At 48.3% G+C, this 16,024-nt stretch overlaps 1 protein-coding gene and 1 pseudogene across 1 annotated transcript in view; one reads left to right on the forward strand and one right to left on the reverse strand.

Annotated features, from left to right (window-relative positions):
- The window catches only part of LOC124789280 (fatty acyl-CoA reductase wat-like), a 243,661-nt gene that overhangs the window by 76,231 nt on the left and 151,406 nt on the right, over nt 1-16,024 (forward strand). The gene's annotated exons all lie outside the window — the stretch shown is intronic.
- Nucleotides 6,166-6,283, reverse strand: LOC124790288 (annotated as a pseudogene).

A 16,024-nucleotide genomic window follows, 5' to 3' on the forward strand; every position in this document is an offset into this window, starting at 1 on the left:
CTTCTCCACACGGGCGAGCATCTAAACTGTAGGTGTCAGCTTTTGAAATTGTACGCATGTTTATATTAACTTTAAGCTCTAAATGGCCCATTTGACCATCAAATGAAATGTTTAGCGTTTGTCCTAAAATAGAGGCATAATGGTTCAAATGGCTCTGAGCACTATGGGACTTAACTGCTGAGGTTATCAGTCCCCTAGAACTTAGAACTACTTAAACCTAACTAACCTAAGGAGATCACACACAGCCATGCCCGAGGCAGGATTCGAACCTGCGACGTAGCGGTCGCGCGGTTCCAGACTGTAGCGGCTAGAAGCGCTCGGCCACTCAGGCCGGCAGATGCATAATGATTAAAGCTCAAAACTTGTATTCGGAAGTCATGGTAATTGTATATGTGAACCAACTTATGTTTATTACTATAGCGTAGTAGAAGTTCCGAAGCAATACACACAGAACAAACCATGATAAGCCTCGAGCAGCTTATCCGTCATAGGATAAAGAGAAATACGGTGCACGACTGTTGCAAGAAAGACCAGACAATAGTTAGTTCTGTTCTCAGAGTTAGTGGCAAACAACCGAAAAGCAGTCAAAGAGAAAACAAGTGCGTAATGAGGATCTGGTAACTGGTGTAGTACAGAGCGTTCATGGTGAACACACACTAGCTGTAAGCTATTTCTTTCCCTACCCCTAAATCTAAAGTGGGCTGTTAGAGTTGTGACCCACTGAAGACGCAAGGTCTTTGTGGCCAAATATCAGGTGAGCTACTGGTTGTATAATGGAAGTCCCAGTTGGGACTATTCGAGAGGCCATTTACATTACAACCAAGGGAAACCAACCTAAAACCTGAAACTTCCTGGCAGATTAAAACTGTGTGCCGGACCGAGACTCGAACTCGGGACCTTTGCCTTTCGTGGGCAAGTGCAAAGTTTGCAGGAGAGCTTCTGTAAAATTTGGAAGGTAGGAGACGAGGTACTGGCGGAAGTAAAGCTGTCAGGACGGGGCGTGACTCGTGCTTGGGTAGCTCAGATGGTAGAGCACTTGCCCGCGAAAGGCAAAGATCCCGTGTTCGATTCTCGGTCCGGCACACAGTTTTAATCTGCCAGGAAGATTCATATCAGTGCACACTCCGCTGCAGAGTGAAAATCTCATTTTGGAGCCTAAAACCTTTCAGAATGTGAGATGGGAAGTAGTTTTATTTTAATTCTGAGAGGATGTGTCTCAGATAAAAATATGAAAGCCTGTTATACATGTAAGTGCATTTGTTTACATGCATACAGCGTAAACTTGGTTCAAATGGCTCTGAGCACTATGGGACGTAACATCTGTGGTCATCAGTCCCCTAGAATTTAGAACTAGTTAAACCTAACTAACCTAAGGACAGCCCGCCGGAGTTGCCGAGCGCTTCTAGGCGCTTCAGTCTGGAACCGCGCTCCTGCTACGGTCGCAGGTTCGAATCCTGCCTCGGGCATGGATGTGTGTGATGTCCTTAGGTTAGTTAGGTTTAGTTAGTTCTAAGTTCTAGGGGACTGATGACCTCAGAAGTTAAGTCCCATACTGCTTACTGCTCAGAGCCATTTAAACGTTGTTGTTTTTTTTTTTTTTACATAAAAACAATACAATTTCCTTCTTAACTTTGAATGTCACAGCCAGCAGCCTTGCACCATTGTGCTTTATGATAAATAAATACAGAACAAAAGTAACTACTATGCACAAATCTTTACAACAAATATTGTATTACCTAATGATTCAATAAGGTGTCATGCTATCATCGTTCAATGTGTTTTGTGTGGAGGGAATGATGATGTGATACTTAACTGAAAATACTGATAATTTAAATTTACTATATCTTTTAAACAAATAAAGTTACAGAGTTGATATTTAGAACATTTGTCATTTTACTGATGCGCTTCTATTTGAAATGCTGTTCGTTAAGATCGACCAAAGCGTTCAGATTTTAGCATTTAGGTCTTTGATTCAAAACTTGTTAATTTCACTTCAACAGTAAATCCTAAACTATTATAGATATGATCAATATTCAAGTTTTATTGGGATCACCATGAAAGTTTATGGAAGATGGTAGATTAAAACTACTGTGGCTTCATTCCCTGCACTGCTACAGAATTAAATAGTTTTGCTAAATGTTTCCCCTTATGACCGATCTTAGATCCGCCTTATTTAACACTGCTGCGTCTCCTTGGCCACAAAAGCCTTCTACTGGGTTTCCCTATGACGTAGGTTCTTCTCTGTCTCATTCGCGCTCTACAGCGCTTAGGCCTCAGTAGACAATAGACGTCTGTGGATTTCCCCATCTCGTGGTTAATCTGCGCCTTTGTGGCATCCGGTCCTAGACGACAGGGTTCGTTTGACAATTCCTGAAGGCTGACTCTTTCGGCCATATACTTAAATGAGAGTGAAATACTCGTTAACTCGCAGGAATTATTATTTTTAACCAATTCTTTTCTCTATAATACCAATCTACACTCCTGGAAATTGAAAAAAAAACACCGTGAATTCATTGTCCCAGGAAGGGGAAACTTTATTGACACATTCCTGGGGTCAGATACATCACATGATCACACTGACAGAACCACAGGCACATAGACACGGGCAACGGAGCATGCACAATGTCGGCACTAGTACAGTGTATATCCACCTTTCGCAGCAATGCAGGCTGCTATTCTCCCATGGAGACGATCGTAGAGATGCTGGATGTAGTCCTGTGGAACGGCTTGCCATGCCATTTCCGCCTGGCGCCTCAGTTGGACCAGCGTTCGTGCTGGACGTGCAGACCGCGTGAGACGACGCTTCATCCAGTCCCAAACATGCTCAATGGGGGACAGATCCGGAGATCTTGCTGGCCAGGGTAGTTGACTTACACCTTCTAGAGCACGTTGGGTGGCACGGGATACATGCGGACGTGCATTGTCCTGTTGGAACAGCAAGTTCCCTTGCCGGTCTAGGAATGGTAGAACGATGGGTTCGATGACGGTTTGGATGTACCGTGCACTATTCAGTGTCCCCTCGACTATCACCAGTGGTGTACGGCCAGTGTAGGAGATCGCTCCCCACACCATGATGCCGGGTGTTGGCCCTGTGTGCCTCGGTCGTATGCAGTCCTGATTGTGGCGCTCACCTGCACGGCGCCAAAAACGCATACGACCATCATTGGCACCAAGGCAGAAGCGACTCTCATCGCTGAAGACGACACGTCTCCATTCGTCCCTCCATTCACGCCTGTCGCGACACCACTGGAGGCGGGCTGCACGATGTTGGGGCGTGAGCGGAAGACGGCCTAACGGTGTGCAGGACCGTAGCCCAGCTTCATGGAGACGGTTGCGAATGGTCCTCGCCGATACCCCAGGAGCAACAGTGTCCCTAATTTGCTGGGAAGTGGCGGTGCGGTCCCCTACGGCACTGCGTAGGATCCTACGGTCTTGGCGTGCATCCGTGCGTCGCTGCGGTCCGGTCCCAGGTCGACGGGCACGTGCACCTTCCGCCAACCACTGGCGACAACATCGATGTACTGTGGAGACCTCACGCCCCATGTGTTGAGCAATTCGGCGGTACGTCCACCCGGCCTCCCGCATGCCCACTGTACGCCCTCGCTCAAAGTCCGTCAACTGCACATACGGTTCACGTCACGCTGTCGCGGCATGCTACCAGTGTTGAAGACTGCGATGGAGCTCCGTATGCCACGGCAAACTGGCTGACACTGACGGCGGCGGTGCACAAATGCTGCGCAGCTAGCGCCATTCGACGGCCAACACCGCGGTTCCTGGTGTGTCCGCTGTGCCGTGCGTGTGATCATTGCTTGTACAGCCCTCTCGCAGTGTCCGGAGCAAGTATGGTGGGTCTGACACACCGGTGTCAATGTGTTCTTTTTTCCATTTCCAGGAGTGTATATCTTGTTAACTTTTACTGTCGTCAGTTATGTTGTTACTTCGCCAGCAAAACTCGCTTAATTTTTTCAGCTTCTTATTTTCTGTTCTGATTCCCTCAGCAACGCCAGTCTATAAAGACGTCAGAGGTAATAAGGAAGGAAAAGTGCCAGGAGATGATGGTGTTCCAATAGACACTGTCAAGGGAAAAATAATTGAAAAGGAACCTTAGCAAATTATTTATAAAATATCTGTGGAAGAAGTCACTTCCTACAAATTAAACCATGCTGTAATTATTGCACTTAATGAGAAATAAGATAAAAAAGGCTTAAAAAACTGTACACCATTAGCTTCCTCTTCGTAAAAAAACACCAAATTTCACCATGCGAACGAACAAGCTGTCTGTACAAGTGGATATAACGCAATACACTATCTGCATAACGAGTTATGCGTAGAACTGAGTAATGAGTGTGGTCCAAATGGCTCTGAGCACTGTGGGACTTAGCCGGCCGGGGTGGACGAGCGGCTCTGGTCGCTACAGTCTGGAACCGCGCGACCGCTACGGTCGCAGGTTCGAATCCTGCCTCGGGCATGGATGTGTGTGATGTCCTTAGGTTGGTTAGGTTTAAGTAGTTCTACGTTCTAGGGGACTGATGACCTCAGAAGTTAAGTCACATAGTGCTCAGAGCCATTTGAACCATTTTGAACCACTATGGGACTTAACATCTGAGGTCATCAGTCCCCTAATGAGTATGATGTACAACTTTATCTGGGAAGCACAGATACAGAGACGGCTTTAGATTCGATTTGAACGAAATCAACAAGGGAAGCAAGGCAGAGATTCAACATATGTGATCATACTGGAAAGTACAGAAGCGATGTTTTCAGAAGATCGAACTTTTGAAATAGCGCATAAACCGGCAGAGCGAACTAGCAGCGGCTATTTAGCACAACTAGTGGCAAGTTTAAAGATCTATGGTTCGCCTTTTTTTGCTCTGACTGTTAGTTGTCGAGCTACAGCCGCTGAAGTGAATACGTGGACAAACTGTTCGTCGGATTACTGACCAACATCTACATCTACGTGATTACTCTGCTATTCACAACAAAGTGCCTGGCAAAGGGGTTAATGTACCATCTTCAAGCTGTCTCTCTACCGTTCGGGACAAGCGTGGCGTAAGCAGTCTCTTTAGTAGAGCTGTTGCACCTTCTAAGTGTTCTGCCAATGAGTAGCAGTCTTTGGTTTGCTCTACCCACATCATCATCTGTGTGATGGTTCCAATTTAAGTTATTTGTAATTGTAATCCCTAAGTATTTACTTGAATTTACAGCCTAAAGATCTGTGTGAGTTATCGCGTAATCAAAATTTAGCGGATTACTTTTGGCACTCATGTGAATAACTTCACACTTTTCTTTATTCAGGGTCAATTGCCACTTTTCGCACCATACAGATACCTTACCTAAATCATTTTACAGTTCATTTTGGTCATCTGATGACTTTACAAGACGGTAGATAATAGCATCATCTGCAAATAATCGAAGAGGGCTACTGAGATTGTCTCCTATGTCGTTAATATAGAGCAGGAAGAATAGATGGCCTATAACACTTCCTTGGGGAACACCAGGTATTACTTCTGTTTTACTCGATGACTTTCCGTCTATTACTACGAACTGTGGCCTTTCTGACAGAAAATCGCAAATCCGGGCGCACAGCTGAGGCTATATTCCATACGCATGCAGTTTGCTTAGAAGACGCTTGTGAGGAACGGTGTCGAAAGCCTTCTGGAAATCTAAAAATATGGAATCAATTTGAAATCCCCTGTCTATGGCACTCATTACTTCATGGGTATTTGCGTTTCACAAGAAAGATGTTTTCTGAATCCGTGCTGACAATGTGTCAATAAATAATTTTCTTCGAGGTAATTCATAATGTTCGAATGCAGTATATGTTCCAAAACCCGACTGCAAATGGACGTTAGTGATACGGGCCTGTGAACCAGCGGATTATTACTATTTCTCTTTTTGGATATTGGTATGACTTGAGCAATTTTACAGTCTTTAGGTACGGAACTTTCTGCGAGCGAACGGTTGCATATAGCACTCCGTCTCCAGGCCACGAGTGGACTACCGGGACCATGCGACCGCCGTGTCATCCTCGGAGGACGATAGGAGGGGCGTGGGGTCACCACACCGCTCTTCCGGCCGTTATTATGGTATTCTTGACCGAAGCCGCTACTATTCGGTCGAGTAGCTTCTCAATTGGCATCACGAGGCTGAGTGCACCCTGAAAAATGGCAACAGCGCATGGCGGCCTGGACGGTCACCCATCCAAGCGCCGACCACGCCCGACAGCGCTTAACTTCGGCGATCTCATGGGAACCGGTGTATCCACTGCGGCAAGGCCGTTGCCAGCGGTTGTATATAATTGCTAAATATGGAGCTATTGTATCAGTATACTGTGAAAGGAGACTGACTGGTATACAATCTGGACCGGAGGCCTTGCCTTTATTAAGTGATTTAATCTGCTTTGCTAAACCGAGGATGTCTATTTCTACGTGTCTCATTTTGACAGTTGTTCTTGATTGGAATTCAGGAATATTTTACCAAATGACAATGAAAGAGGTTGAAGAACAACGTGTGCTTGTCAATTTTTACTATAAACTTGGAAACACTTTTACAGAGGCATTCGATTGGTTAGTCTTCGCAGAGGGTGGGCAAAGAGTCTCCTTGTCCAAAAGAAGCACTCATGAGTCGGCCAAGTATCAGGATGATGTTGGTTGGTTGGTTAGGTTTGTGTTTTTTGGCTGAAAAAGCAATGTGCATCGACCTGTTCATATGGCAATCAAGGGAACCTACCAGAGAATTTTAGTGCGTTTGATGGATGCTGTGCCCAGAAAAAGGCCTGAATTATGGTAAAAACTGACTCGGATGACGGTGCGCTGGTTCACGCATCGCTTCTTGTTCACTGCAATCTAGTAAAATATCTGACTCTCGTTGCGCCGCATCTACTCTGTTCTCCTGACCTAGCCCTAGCAAACTTTTCCTGTTCCTCAGCCGGCCGGTGTGGCCGTGCGGTTAAAGGCGCTTCAGTCTGGAACCGCGTGACCGCTACGGTCGCAGGTTCGAATCCTGCCTCGGGCATGGATGTGTGTGATGTCCTTAGGTTAGTTAGGTTTAAGTAGTTCTAAGTTCTAGGGGACTGATGACCACAGATGTTAAGTCCCATAGTGCTCAGAGTCATTTGAACCTGTTCCTCAAACTTAAAACCACTTTGAAATAAACGTTATTTCCAAAGCTTACCGAAGATTCACGATAATACGACAAGAGACCTTCGCGCCATCCCAGAAACTGCATTCCATAAGGTTTTTCAAAAGTGGAGGGAACATTGGGAACGGTGTACTATCAATAAAGGGGACTACTGTGAAAGCGACTGCACTTAAAATGTAGTGCAATGAGCAATAAAAATGTTATAAGCAAAATTTAGTCTCTTTCTGAACACAGCTCGTTTGTCCGTGCTGCAACTTCCATTAGACTTCGACAGGACAATGAGAAACTCGGAATTGGAGAAAGGGTCATTCAAAGAGATTACGTATCTAAAAAAACTGTTCTCAGCAGTCCTGGATGAAGTATTCACATCTCTATGTATTAATAAAACAATAAGAGTATCCGTGTTAATGGATAGTACCTGAACAACCTTCGTGTTACATGTGACACTGTAATGTTTGCACATAATGCAGATAGTGGGAAAAGCAGACGCCAGACTCAGATTCATTGGAAGAATTTTACGGAAATGTAACTCATCCACGAAGGATGGGAAGGAAGTGGCTTGTAAGGCGCTTGTTCAACCAATTATTCGGTATTTTTCATCTATCTGGGAATCCCAGCATGTAGGACTGACATAAAAAATAGGGAAGATCCAACGAAGAGCAGCGCGTTTCATCACAGAATCGTTTAGCCGGTGCGAGAGCGTTACGGAGGTGTTCAACAAACTCCACTGGCAGACGTTAGAAGAGAGGGATTGCCTATCGCGGAGAAGTTTATCACTGAAACTTCGAGAGGGCACTTTCTGTGAAGAGTTGGACAACATATTGCTTCCCCCCCCCCCCCCCCCTCCCCACATAAGCCTCGCGTAATGATCACGAGGAGACAATTCGAGAAATTAGAGCCAATACAGAGGCTTACTGAGAGTCACTCTTCCCACACGCTATTCGCCAGTGGAACAGGGTCGGAGGACTCAGTATTCCGCCACACACCAATAGGAGGCTTGCGGAATATGATGCATATGTAGCGTAGATAAACTTATGGCAATGCGACACGAAGTTCCCGCAGCACTACAGGCCGATTAGCCTCTTGCCAACACTCAGCAAGATCTATGAGCGCCTCCTGCTAAAACCCATACAAGAACATATTACCAGAGAGCAAATTCTCCCGGATTTCCAATTTGGATTCCGGCAGAAGCACTCTGCCCCACAACAGGTCATGAGAATGGTTGAAGCAGCCACAGAGGGCTTCAACCACAGAGGCTACTGCGGGATAGTGCTACTAGACGTAGCCAAAGCCTTTGATTCAGTATAGCATAGAGGGCTACTCTACAAGTTGTACTCACAAGGGTTTCCAGGGAGCACAGTTCAGCTAATCAAGAGCTACCTCACGAATAGGACTTTCTCCGTCAAAGTCGAAACAGCCACCTCCACCAGAAGGCGTATTCGTGCCGGGGTGCCACAGGGATCGGTCCTGGGGCCCGTGTTGTACAGCTTGTACACTGCGGACACTCCAACGGCCCCCCTGGTGGACACCGCGCAGTACGCAGACGACACAGCCTTCTACACGAGAAATGCGAACAAGGACATGGTCATTCGTAGGCTACAAAAGGTATTAGACGACACAGAAACCTGGGCCCGTCGCTGGCGCATCACCATCAATTCGGAGAAGACGCAGGCAATGCTGATTACCCGCAGGCTCGGAAGGCGCGAACCTCCTCAACGTCCCCCCCTCCACCTCCACCTAAATGGAACCCAACTCCCCTGGCGCAGAACCGCCAAGTACCTTGGCGTAACCTTGGACTCTCGTCTTACGTGGAAACCCCACATAGACGAGGTCCACAGGAAGGTCTGCGCCAGAATGTCCATCCTATACCCTATCCTGAACACAACCAGCTCCCTTCCCTGCCCAGTAGCAGTAAATGTATACCAGGCCCTGATCCGGCCAGTAATGGAGTATGCGTGCCCTGTCTGGGGATACGCGGCAATGCAGCACCTGGACAAACTCCAGAGGCTGCAAAACCGCGCCCTCAGAAGGGCACTGCATCTACCTCTCGGATTCCCCACAGACGACCTGCACGCCGCAGCCGAAATCCCACTCCTGAGAGAGCGTTTCCAGGATCAGGCAAGGGCCTTCTATGAAGGTACTTCCAGATCCGGAAATGCACTCATCCACTCCCTAGGTCGGTACGACATGTCCCGCGATAAACACAAGCGCCCTATGACGATCTTCGACAATTAAGTCGAAGAGAAAATCCCAATACCCAATCCCTAATCCAGTTCCTTCCCATACATCACCAATCATCTCGCCTACCTCAGGCAAGTCCCAGACACACTCACAACAATTCATCACATATCACAGACACCAAAAATATATAGAAAAATCACACACACATGTATTCAGGGGAGTAAAAGCCAAACGGCTACAGACTCCCCCTTCACACTTCCCTAAAGAGGGGAAAGTATTAGATGAAAGCAACAGCAGACACGAAGTTTCACTCGCTGAGTGGCAGTCAAGGGTTGAGCTTGCTCCTCTTACTCGCGCACTGTCAGTCATAGTCCCCCGCTTGTACGGGTGACACACTAGGGGTATCTACGGCTTTGCTTTTATTAAAGCATCGGCGGGAACCCAGTCAAGGTCTGCAGTAAGGACTTACGGCGGTCAGCATATTTTTTGGCGACGCCCGACAGCAGAATTGTCGTGTTTTCCTCTTCCAATTGCGGGATGTCGAGCTCCATTGGTGCTTTGGGATCGAAGCGGTCAACCGCTGTCGACAAAAAGCGCGTCTCGTTGTTGCCGCGGGCCGCGTCTCCGGCCGTCTCGGGCGCCCCAGCTGCCGCAGAGCCAGGCTCTGCCCCCCCCCCCCCCCCCCCAAGGTTAGGGAAAATGTGGGCCAGGACCTGGGAGCCGGCCGCGGAACCGCAGAGAAGGTAAGGTTTCCGCCGCCGCCGATCAGACCTCCACGTCCACAAGGAGAATAGGGCCAGCAATGCAGCCGGGCCACCTAACGGTGTCAACGATGGCTGTAACTGGCACCCCCCTGGCAGCACCCCCCCTCTCCGTTCCGGACGTGGCAAATAACACAGCAAAAAATGCCACCCTACACAGAACACCAACAACCTCATACATCGTCAGTACTTGCAATCCCACCCCTCCTAACCTCGTCCTAACCCCGCTCCTGCTTGCCCACGCCACCGACACACTACCTGAATACAATGAATCCATGAAAAATGACAAGCAGACGATCCGTCTGCCGACCAAAATCCTCCCCAAACCCACCCCCTCGTCTCAGTCCTCCACCCATTCCAAATACCTTAAATCCCCCCCACACAAGTCCACCATATCAAAGCAGTGGCGTCTAAAGAAGGACAGAAAGGAGAACCACTCCAAGGGGAAGAAGCAATCCACCACCCCCACCCTAACCAATTCCACACCCTCCAAGGAGCCTGCGCCCCCGACAGCACCTGTCGTCGCTCTGGGAGGGGATCAGGAAACACCGGCACTGGAAGGGAACCGCGTAACCGAGCAGTATTCGGATGGTTTCATGCTGGCGAAGAAAAGGTTTCGCCAGCCGAGGCTTCCGCCGGCCTGGGGAGTGGAACCCACCCCAAACAGATTCCAGGCGGTTGCTGAGGAGCCAGAGACAACAGAAAACACAACACAAACACAGAACCAAGTCGCCCACCACCTCCCCCCGATTGTCGCAGAGTTTCCTCATAACTACGAGGAGCTCTTCGAGTTGCTCAAGACAGAAATCGGGGGAGGCAGTTTCCAGGCAAAACCCGCTGGTGGAGACAAAATAAAAGTCACAGTACACACACTCGAGCACTACAACACAGTCAAAACACTATTCAACACAAGAAGCATACCTCACTACACATTCCCAACAACAAAGACACGGAACAGGAACATAGTTATCAGAGACCTTCCAAGACGAGTGTCCCCCCAGGCAATCAAAACAGACTTGACTGCCCGGGGGTACGTCGTCAAGGTGGTACAGCAAATGGGCAGCATAAACAGTAAGTGGCCGCTGTACCAGGTAACACTCCCTGACATACCCCAAAACAAGAGGGAGATTAAGATGGTCCTGGCGGTGCCTGTCACCACGGAGCCGCTGCGCCGTAAAAACAAGACGGTGCAGTGCTTCAGGTGTCAGGGCCTGAACCACATAGCTGCACACTGCACCATGCCAGTGAGATGCAGGAAGTGCGCCGAGGCCCACGACACCAGGACATGCACACTCAAGCACACGGACCCACAAATAAGGTGCGCGCTGTGTGGCAAAAACCACACAGCGGGTTACCAAGGTTGTGAGGTCCACAAAAGACACTCACAGCAGGCAAAGGGCGCAAAGGCCGCCCCCCACACACGTAAATAAAACACGACAAACCCAACCAACCACACAAGAAAACAAAATACAACAACACACACAGGCAAGGCCTGGCTAAAACCAAGACCAGACACACCCAGGGCAACATATGCAGAAGTGGTTTCTCCCCCGAGAAACCATGAAAGTGTGGCCCCGTCACCACAACACCAATCACAGTCACAAGAACAACACCGGGAAACACACAACAACAGCGACCAGGTCCACCAAGTCAGAGGAAGCTCTAGGGAACCCCACACACAGTCCCCCCCCCATGGACCAGTTGTTAGGCTTTATGGTGCAGACCATGAACCTCGTCATGGAAATGATGAAGGAATTCAGGGAAGCCCAGAAGCAGAACACACAGATCCTCGTTGCCCTTCAGGCAACAGTCCAGCAGTCGCTCCCCTCTGCGACTTCCTCAGTAGTTTCAAAACCCCATCATGGATAGACGACCAAACATCCATGGCCTGACAATGTGTGTCTTTAACGCAGACGGCATTGTTAACCAAGAGGTCGAGTTCAGAGAACTCATGAAGGAGTTCTCCATCGACATATGCATGATGGGGGAAACCCACTTAAAACCGGGAACAAAAGCGACAGTCCCCAACTATGTTAGCTATCGCAAAGACAGGCCAACCCATGGTGGAGGAGTGGCCATATACATAAAAAGAGGGATCCCCCACCACCAGGTATTCTTACCAGCTACCAATAAAATCGAAGCAGTGGCAGTGGAAGTAGCCACTGCCACTGGACCCCTAACAATCGTTGCAATCTACCGACCCCCACAAGACCAGATAGATGAGGGAGACATAGCTACTCTAGGGCAAATTGAAGGCAAACTCATAATAGGGGGCGACTTCAATGCCAAACATCCTGATTGGAATTCTAGAGTAACCTCCAGAGCAGGCGCCAGATTGCAACAACTAGCGCGCAACCACCATTTCGAAACATGGGGTCCAGTCGAGCCCACACATTTTCCAAAAAATGGAGGCAGGCCCGACGAATTAGACATAGCTCTCACTAGGAGGATTACTGGGTTTGTGACCGCGAGGACAATTAACAGAATGTCCTCCGACCACAACCAAGTGATCCTAGAGGTCGATGTGGGAGAATGGGTAGCACTCCCACGGTACCAGACGTCTTACAAACGTACAAACTGGGAGCGATACCGAGAAACTGTCGCCTCTGATATCGCTCGCGCTCCGCCACCTGCTGCCGAAACAGTAGATCAAGCGCTACAAGACCTAACAGGTACCATTCTGCAGGCAGCAGAAGAGGCCACCCCTCCACAAAGGGATGGCCCACCGCCGCAAATACAGCTCCCGGAACACTTGCTAGCTCAAATTCGACATAAGAACAGAGTGGCAAAAGAGTGGAAGATAACCAGGAACCAGGCCACAAGGAGGCTGCTCAATCGTCTACAGAGAGAATTGAAGGTAGCGCTCAATGAGCACAGAAACCAGCAATGGCAAAACCGCCTCTCAATCCTCAAAGTAGACGATCACACACTTTGGCAAGCAACCAAACAATTCACAAAAAGACGCGCTAGGATGCCGCCACTGCACGGCGAGCGGGGTATGGCCTACAGCCATGCTGAAAAGGCCAACGCCCTCGCCGACACTTTCGAGAAGCAGTTCCAAGCGGCTGAACCCCAGGATGATGAGCATGAAAGAGTGGTCCGTCGTCAACTGGCTGTCTTCCTCAATGCTGAGGAGGACCCAGAAGACGAACCCACAGTTTTTGCCCCTGAAGACGTGGCAAAAGTAATTAGGTACCTCCCCTGCAAAAAGGCGCCAGGACATGACAATGTCACCAACCAGTTGTTCAAAAACCTCCCACCCACGGCGATCGAACACCTCGCGAACGTCTTCAACGAGATGACTCGTACCCGCAAGTTCCCAGCTTGCTGGAAACACGCGGAAGTGGTCGCAATACACAAACCAGGGAAAGACCCTCTATTCCCGCAGCACTACAGGCCGATTTGCCTCTTGCCAACTCTCAGCAAGATCTATGAGCGCCTCCTGCTAAGACCCATACAAGAACATATCACCAGAGAGCAAATTCTGCCGGATTTCCAATTCGGATTCCGGCAGAACCACTCTGCCCCACAACAGATCATGAGAGTGGTTGAAGCAGCCACAGAGGGCTTCAACCACAGAGGCTACTGCGGGATAGTGCTACTAGACGTAGCCAAAGCCTTTGACTCAGTATGGCATAGAGGGCTACTCTACAAGTTGTACACTCAAGGGTTCCCAGGGAGTATAGTTAAGCAGATCAAAAGCTATCTCTCGAACAGAACTTTCTCTGTCAAAGTAGAAACAGCCACCTCCACCAAGAGGCGTATTCATGCTGGGGTGCCACAGGGATCGGTCCTGGGGCCCGTTTTGTACAGTCTGTACACTGCGGACACACCAACGGTTCCCCTGGTGCACACCGCTCAGTACGCTGACGATACAGCCTTCTACACAAGAAACGCTTACAAGGACCTGGTCATTCGTAGGCTACAAAGGGTTTTAGATGACACAGAAACTTGGGCCCGTCGCTGGCGAATCACCATCAATTCTGAAAAGACGCAGGCGATGCTGATTACCCGTAGGCTCGGAAGGCGCGAACCTCCTCAACGCCCCCCCCCCCTCCCCCTTCACCTAAACGGAACCCAACTCCCCTGGCGCAGAACCGCCAAGTATCTTGGCGTAACCTTGGACTCTCGTCTTACGTGGAAACCCCACATAGACGAGGTCCACAGGAAGGTCTGCGCCAGAATGTCCATCCTGTACCCAATCCTCAACTCATCCAGCTCCCTTTCCTGCTCAGTAGGAGTGAACGTATACCAGGCCCTGATCCGGCCAGTCATGGAATACGCATGTCCTGTCTGGGGATACGCGGCGAAGCAGCACCTGGACACTCTCCAGAGGCTGCAAAACCGCGCCCTCAGGAGGGCACTGCGTTTACCCCTTGGATTCCCTATTGACGATTTGCATGCCGCTGCGGAAATCCCACTCCTGAGAGAGCGTTTCCAAGACCTGGCAAGGGCCTTCTATGAAGGTACTTCCAGGTCGGGAAACGCCCTCATCCACTCCCTAGGTCGGTATGACATGTTCCGCGATAAACACAATCGCCCCATGACGATCTTCGACGACTAAGTCGAAGAGGAAAATCCCAATACCCATTCCCAAATCCTGCTCCTACCCAAAATACTACAATTATCTCGCCAAACCTCAGGCAAGTACCAGACTCACACAGAACATACATCACATCTCACAGACATCGAAAAAGTACAGAAATAATCACACACACAAGTACACAGGGGAGTAAAAGCCGAAAGGCTGCAAACTCCCCCTCACACTTCCCCAAAGAGGGGAAAGTATTAGATGTAAGCAGCAGACACGAAGTTTCAATACAAAAAGTATTCGAATACGAAGTTTTGCCTAGCGAATGACGGGGAGATGTGTATGGGAAATTACCAAGAGACAGAAGACAAATGGGTCGGTGACCTGAGTGGAGAGTAAGGCGCCATTATGATTGTGAGAAAAATGACATTGAGTTGGTTGTTACATATAACGAGGCGAATGGATAGTAGATAGGCAGAGGATGTGCTTCAATTTATATTAAGAGGAAACAAGAGACCGACAACCTAAGAAAGGTTTACGACAGTAGTAACTTACAGGATAGGTACCGATTTCCCCTTTTCCCCTCTTTTCTTTGCTTATATTAGCACAACTTAATGGAAAATAGGGGGGGGGGAGGTAGGAGGATAGATAAATAAATTTTCGTGGACCAAAAAGTTTCCTGATAGTAGCTCTCCTCACCATTTCATTAACAAATTTGATTTTTTTCTGGTAATAATTGCAGTTTGTAATTCGCCATGTTCTATGTGCAAACCTTCCGTTGTATAGACATTTATGATTGCAAACTTTAATTTCCGACGTTACGAACATGTGCTTCGCCTTTATTCAATGTTTCTCGAAGTCTAAATTTGCTCGCTCTAGATTTCTCAGTTTTACTTCGGTTGTCAGATGTCTTTCTGACGTTACAATCGCTCCTAAGTCTTTTATAACCCGAGCTGCACTGTCCGCCATGTTTTCCCCAAAGTAGAGGACATTCATACTTGTTTACCTATGAGTCACGATACGAATGGAGATTTGCTTTCAAATGTATTGAATTCGTCATAAATATGGGGTGCTACTCAGCTGTGAACTACATACGGTTTTCGTATGTTTCCATTCCCAAGTGACCCCTAACAAGGAAAAATAGGCCATAAGTAGCTGCAGACACAACTGGGAAGCAGGATCTGACGCACAATGGTGTATTGTAAGTATACGTTAATAAAAGTAGTTATAAATATGAAACCTGTTGCATACAACAGCGTTTCTTCCCCCAGTCGATAACTGCACTGAAGCAATTTGTCTAAAAAATTTTCGTTTCCTGGGATATTTTCGTAATTGGCTAAGTGAGGAGCAATGTTTATTGTGATGTACAGACAGAAAGTAACAAATAGTCATAGATTTTTACTGCATAACA

The sequence above is a fragment of the Schistocerca piceifrons genome, chromosome 3 (assembly GCF_021461385.2).
Source record: "Schistocerca piceifrons isolate TAMUIC-IGC-003096 chromosome 3, iqSchPice1.1, whole genome shotgun sequence".
NCBI lineage: Eukaryota > Metazoa > Arthropoda > Insecta > Orthoptera > Acrididae > Schistocerca > Schistocerca piceifrons.